At 42.6% G+C, this 6,934-nt stretch overlaps 1 long non-coding RNA gene across 1 annotated transcript in view; it reads right to left on the bottom strand.

Moving 5' to 3' along the window:
• Positions 1–5,216: 5,216 nt before the first annotated feature.
• LOC112397599 (uncharacterized) overlaps positions 5,217–6,934 on the bottom strand; it is a 29,968-nt gene continuing 28,250 nt past the window's right edge. Inside the window, exons 2-3 of the long non-coding RNA XR_003002824.1 lie at positions 5,759–6,250; positions 5,217–5,429 (exon numbers count right to left, since the gene is read on the bottom strand). This is a non-coding gene — a long non-coding RNA (uncharacterized LOC112397599). The remainder of the gene's footprint in view (positions 5,430–5,758; positions 6,251–6,934) is intronic.

The raw sequence follows: 6,934 nt of genomic DNA, 5'->3' as shown, positions 1-6,934 counted from the left end.
TATAGACTTTTTACTTGAAGCAGCTGCCTTGCAAGGATGACCTGTGGGTTTGTTTCTTTTTGCTTGTATTATTTTATTGTGTTAAATTAATAGTGAAGACCCAAGAGCATGCTTGAATACTGATGCGAAGTAAGTTAGTTTTGCTTTCCTGCATAACAAGTTGATCTAAACTTAGTGACTTAAAGCAATATATATTTTTTTCCATTCCTGATTCTGCAGATTGGCAGTTTGTGTTGGGTTCAACCAGATGATTCAGCTACGCTGGGCTGGTCTCACTCATATATCAACGGTCAGCAGGCAGCTTCTCGTTTTCTGGGTCTGGATAGTGTAAATTGGCCACATTTCATGTGTGCCAGTTGGCTTGCTGCCATCTAGGTTGATAAGACAATTGGACTACATGCTTTTTATCATCTAATAGGCTTGTCCAAGCTTGCCACATTCAGGATTCTAAGAAAGGGAAGAGGACAAGCCCTAATGTCCAAGCACTTTTCAAGTCTTGTTTGTTACTACTTTTTGACCAAAGCAGGGCATATGTCCAAGACTGGAGTCAGAGTCAGTATTGAAGGGCATTACCAAGCGGTGTGCATTCAGGGAGGCTTGAACAAATCAGAACCATTAATGATCAATCCACCACAAGAGGAATAGCGAATGAATGCAGAAGAATGAAGTGGGATAACTGTTTGCACTGACTATGTACAGCTTTCAGGTCCATTATAGCTTGAAAATGGAAGGCAGATTTGCTAAGAGTTCAACAATTTAAAAAGCATCATTTTGGGGGCATTTCAAATAAAACGTTGGTGGCCAAAGCAGTATTTCATTTTCTTGGATTTCAATCATTTATTTCTCGAAGAAGAATTATACAGCTGCAAAAAGAGGATTTTCCTTTCAGAAATCAGGACAGCCCACTGCAAGCAGTGTACTCCACTCAGCTCTCTAATTACTGTCATGCTGATGGAGGTTAAATATTTATGAAGAATGTGCTTTTTATCACCCAATCTAATTTTTAAACTCAGATTCTCTAATCTCACTGAGATGCTCATAACCTGTGCTTTTCCCCCTTTCCTTTAGGTTTTTGGCAGGAGTAAAAGATCTCTTTACTGTCATTTGTTTGGTAAAGAAACACATGTTGGTGGGCATGAATACTGTGTAAAGGGTGTTGCCAAGAATGGGGAGTGAAAGAAATTGACAAGAAATTACCCTCAACTCAAGCAAAAAATTGGTTCACGCAGAATAAGCAACGCTGGAGCGAGAATTTGCACAGTTTAACTAGTTCTGCCTTTTCTCAGCATTGTGACCCTTTGACAAATTAACCTCTCTGAGACTTGGTTTCCTCATTTCTAAAATGAAGATGATTTTGCTTTTTTATACCTGACTCCATGAATAAGCTTCCTATGGTGTCTGTAACAAATTACCACTAACTTAGTGGCTTAAAACAATATAATTTTTTTTTATCTTACAGTTCTGGAGGTCAGAGGTCTAAAATGGTTTAGCGGAGGTGGCTCTCTCTGGATGCTCTAGGAGAGAATCCATTTAGCTTCCTTTCCCAGGTTCCAGAGGCTGCCCACATCCCTTGGCTCATGGCCACGCTTCACTCCAACCTCTGCTTTCATCATGACTTCTCCCTCTTTATCTCTGAGCTTCCTGCCTCTTAAGGACCTTTGGGATTATAGTGGACCCACCTGGATAATCCAGAATATATTCCCGTCTTAAGATCTTTAACTAAATCACATCTGCAACGTCCCTTTTGCCATGTAGGATAACATTGGGAGATTGGGACACACACATCTTTAGGGACCATTTTTCTGCCTGCAATGTCCCATATGGCTGTTACGAACATGGCATAATCATTGTAAAGCACTTAACACAGTGCTTGGTACCTGGTAGAGTATGAATAAATGCTGCTCTCCCTGACTTGTCTCACTGTTTTTTCCTGAATCCTCCTGTATCTGCAGGAAAATGTCCCAGCTCCCTGGTACAGCCTGGGAAGTACCCAGAGACTCATTCTGACACTGGATGTCTTGAGTTAATGCTCCAGCTACTCAAAATTTACTATGTCCCATCCAACCCCCTTCCTTATGCATCAGACCTCCATGCTTTTGTTCAAACTACCTCACAGAATAATCTTTCCATCTTTATTAGATGATATAATTCCATTAATTCTATAAGACTCAATTCAGATATTACCTTCTTCTGAAAGTCACCCCTGAGCCCATACCTGGCCTGTTCCCTCTTCCCTAGCCTGGCCAAATTCTTCCTCTGAGATTTTCCAACCTTGGGCTTTCCCTCCTCTCCTCTTTGTCATGGGACTTTCCACACTGTCTTGTGATTATTTCATACATATCATTTCCTCAGTGGACTGCATTTTCTCGAGGGCGGGGCCATCTCTGCATCCTAAGTGCATTTCAATGTTTGCTGCACTATTTTGTGCTCAAGTTTGTTACTATAAACTCCCTCCGGGCAGTGGATGAATTGTGTTGCTATCCAAGCTGCTGTTCTAGGCAATCAAACAATAGCAATTCTAGCTAGTGGCAGAGGCCACATCGGGGACCTATACTGACTTACCGAGTGCTTTTAATATTGAGACGAAAAACCTGAACGACTAATACCAGTAATGTATGACATGGGGATTCCAAGGATGCCTGCTTAGAGGCAAACTCACCTTGGGAATCATCGGGACAATAAGGAGGGTGGATGGTTTTAGATGCAGTTTAAGTGAAAGTCTATACACTAACAAGATGTGTTGGGATTTACCAAATGGTAAGCCCTGCTTTCCAGACAGACAATCTTTGCTTTCCAGGTGCCTATAACCCCACTGAGGAAAATAAATATGCACACACTAAAATGGCAAGGAATGGTCCAAGTGTATAAATTATGTGGAATTGACCATCAGTAACTGAGACCCCAGGAGGAGAGCAGTCACATGGCTCAGGGGCAACACTCAGCTTTAGCGGCTTCCAGATCTGAGTTTGAATCCTGTTTCCTCCACTTGTTCAATATAGGACCTTAAAGGAGTCTCAACACTCTCTGAAAGATGATGTAATACATTTGAGCTGTTTATTTTCTATGTGCCAGACACCACGCTCACTACCTTACCTGGGTTGATTTACTTAATCCTTACCTTCACTCTATGAGATTACGTTCCTCTTCATTTACAGAAGAGGAAACTAAGGCACAAAGTGATTCAATTATGTTCCCAAAGTCATGACCCCAGTATGGGAGGAGCAGAAATGTCACCCCACACCATCCCTCTGTGTTTCTGCCTCTGTGCCGTGCTCATCTGACCACCTCTCAGAGCTGGTGCAAAGGCTGAACATTGCAATGGATGTGGAAGAAGTTGTGAGTTCTTGGGACATACCCCAATGCAGAGAATGACTCCATTTCCCTCCCTCAACCCCTTCCTCTCAACCTCACTTTGTTGGCTTAGGTTGATAACCTTAGGATTTGATCTGCTCTGAAACATGCATAATGATATTGTATATGATTTGCCTACTTCCGTTAGCAGTTGTGAGAAATCAAGTGAGATCACAAAGATTAAATGACTTAGTCGTAGGAACTGAACACATTTTTATTGATGTAGTTAGGTGTTCATGTTTCCACCAGTATTCTAGCTTCTCTTCTTTTATAAAGGTTCCTAAGTTTTCCCAAACCATTCCAAAGCTTTGTAAATCAACTAAGCTATTTCACTCACTCAATCATTCAGTCATTCATTCAACAGGTGATTATTGCCTACCTTTTTTGTTCCAGGCACTGGGGGGTTGGTATAAACAAGACAGACAAGGTTTCAGTTCTCACAGAGCTTACTTTATAGTAGGGTGTCCACAGACAATATACAAGTTAGCAACTAGATAAACAGGGTAAGTTCAGATAAAGGCAACTGCTAGGAAGACACTACAATAAAGAAATGTGACAGAAAATGGTCTATGTGAGCAAAAGTATGTTAGAGGCAGGGGTGTGCACAGGCCTTTCACAGGAAGTGACTGAAGCTAAAATCCAAATGGTGAGAAGGATGCCCAAGGTCGGGGTGTTTGAGGCACAGAAGGAAAACCAGGAAGCAAGGGAGATGGAGGTCATGTTGAGGTCAGAGAGGAAGACAGGACCCAGATTAGGGAGGGCTTTGCAGCCAGGTCAGCAGAGGAGTGTTGTGATCCGAAAAGAAAGTTTAAAAACTCTCTCTGGATTTTGCATAGATGGTGCATGATGGCAGTGGGGTGGGGCATGGAGAGGGAGATGAAGGTACTGAGACCAATTAGGAGGCTATTCTTATGCCCACGTGAGAAATCATAGCTTGGAGTGGGTGTGACAGCGACGGCTTCAACACACAGTGTCTAGTATTTGCAAGTGCTCTTTTCCTATATGGCACGAGCCCTCACCTGGAATGTCGAATCCATTCCATCCAAAACCACATCAGATACTTCCTTCCGTCCTCACATAAGTATCTGAGCATCAGTCAAGAGTGAAAACTAAAAATTTATCTCCAGATGAATTTTATACTCTCATCCCAAAAGCTCAGCTTTCTACTTCAACAGACCTTTAGATGTTAGGCTTTGCCAGATGTGTATATTTTGAGCAAAAGCAGAAGCAAAAATTAACAAAGCTAGTGTAAAATATGTTGCCACCATTTCATCTCTCCTTCCTCAACAGAGCAGAGCATGCCACACTGACTTTAGAGATTAACTTCGGTTAATTTTTGGTAAACTTACCAAAGTGCATTAGTTTCTACAGTTCTCTCTTTCCCATCCATGGGATTAACTTGTAATGTTACATTTGAGGAGCAGCTCCACCCTCTATTTCTAAATTACCTGCTATCCCTCTGTGTGTGTCATTGAGGCCCTGGGTATCCCTGTAGAGCTTTGGAGACATCATTCCTTTTATGGGTTTCACCTCATCATCACAAAATGTATTGGTTATTCTAACCTTTCTTCAAGAGGCAAAGAAGGCAAGAGTCCCTCCAGGGACTGTTTTGTTTTTTCTTGTTTTTTGTTTTTGTGTAATTCTCAATGTGTAGGCTATGGGGATGGGAGGCATAAAGTGATTTCAAGAGCTCTTGAACCATATATGTACTATGCTTTGTCTCTACCCCAGATAAAATGCCTTGCCCTTTATAAGTTCTAATATTTTTTCAAATGCATATTAATGATGGTTTGTGAAATAAAATCCTGACGCATTTTACATTTTTATTAATACATGACAGTCTTGTATTTTTTTCAATACTTGGATATTTAATTGATAAGCACTTTCCCGTGGTGGTTGCAAAGCAGACTTTTAAAAAGGTGTTTCACAGTCCAAAATGTGATGATGCTCTGAAGTACGGGCTGGGGAGTCAGGCATGTGGGTCCTTGTGCCTGGCAGACTGTGGACTCCATGAGGGCAGGGTTATCCCTGACGCTGTCTATGTTTCTCACATCGCTGAGCACAAGCTCCAGGACCTCCTAGGAATGAAAACAAAATCACATTCCTGGGTGTTCACACACTCTGTGCATTAGACTTGGGAGGCTGACACAATTCATTTTCCGAAACCCAATGAAGGAGGTATTTTCATGAAGATGATTATACTGATGGTGAGAACCTTCACTTTATAGAGAAAGAAACAGGTCCAGAGGAACCTGGAGCTCAGAAAGATTAGGTAACCTCCCCCAAGTTCACAGCGTCTCAGAGGCAGAGTCCAGACTTGAGCTCTAAAATGTGAATCAGAAGCTCTCGGTAAGACCTCATGCTGTTTCAAATAGAAATGTGTCAAATCGATGAACGAATGACTCACCTTACAAAGCCGAGTCCCAGACATCTCAAAAATCTTCACTTTCATAGCTGGGACCTGGGACCCTCTTCAGGGCTTCATGCCAGCCTGAGAAAAGGTGGAGATGCAAAAGGAGGGAGGGAGGAGGAAGTGTGGAATGCTGTTTGCTTCTCTAATAGTCCTGTGACACCAATATTTAATTTTCTCGCTGAGGATATTTCCCATTGTGTCAGCAGAGCTAAGGAAATTGCTCATTGCAGAGAAGGGCCATACTTATGCATCTGTCGGGGAAGAGCAGAGTGATCCTGTTCACTGATACAGTTGGTGCCCTCCGCTGAGAGCCGACAGCAGCCCTGACGTTTATTATCCACTCTCTCATCCATCCTCCCCCCGGCCTTGCAGGACAGGCAGCCGGAACTCTCCTTGCCCTGCTCTAAATGAGGAGCCAGCTGTCCACATATTCCTGTGTGCCCTTGGGCAAGTCACTTTCCTTCGCTGAGCTCATTTTCTTTTCATCTGTAAAATAAGAAAATTAATCTTGTATTACATGGTGATTTTGAGGATTAAATAAGACGTCAGGTAGAAAGTTCACAGTACTGCGGTAGCACCTTGTAGATTTGACTGATTTTGTCATAGGCATTGGTAAGTAGTGACATGCAGGTAAAAGCATGGGCTTGGAGCCAGTTCTGCCCAAGATCAAGACTTCAGTCTGTCACCTACCAGATCTGTGATGGTGTCATATCTCCAAAATTTGTCATTTGCCTCTGGGAAACCACAGTATGGCCATTTCTTTTCTCTGGAACCCTTCACTTGCCCCTCCACCTACAGGCCCAACTCTGGGCTAGGTCAATACTCAGGGTCCAGCATTTGGCCAGCAGGTTCTGGGCTTACTCCAACCTGCAGGTCACCAGGTATCAGAGTTGTTATATTTTCCCTTGTGATTTAGGTCTTGTCAAATGCAGCAGCCTCTTCCCCAGAGGCTGAGCCCTGTCCTGCTCTTACCATTGGGGATACTTACTGATTGGCTAAGGAGTGTCTGTCACAGGGAGCAAAAAGGTGGACAAAACATAGTGCCTGCCCTAAACAAGATCAGATTTTAGGGAAGAGAAAAATAAAGGAAAAATACCAACCATTTATTTGGATGTTTACTGCAGGCCAGGGACACTATAGCACCTTCCTTACAGCCAGTTCTGAAACAAG

The sequence above is a fragment of the Neophocaena asiaeorientalis genome, unplaced genomic scaffold (genome assembly GCF_003031525.2).
Source record: "Neophocaena asiaeorientalis asiaeorientalis breed wild unplaced genomic scaffold, Neophocaena_asiaeorientalis_V1.1 scaffold218, whole genome shotgun sequence".
NCBI lineage: Eukaryota > Metazoa > Chordata > Mammalia > Artiodactyla > Phocoenidae > Neophocaena > Neophocaena asiaeorientalis.
This window is presented reverse-complemented; position numbering and strand designations above follow the sequence as displayed.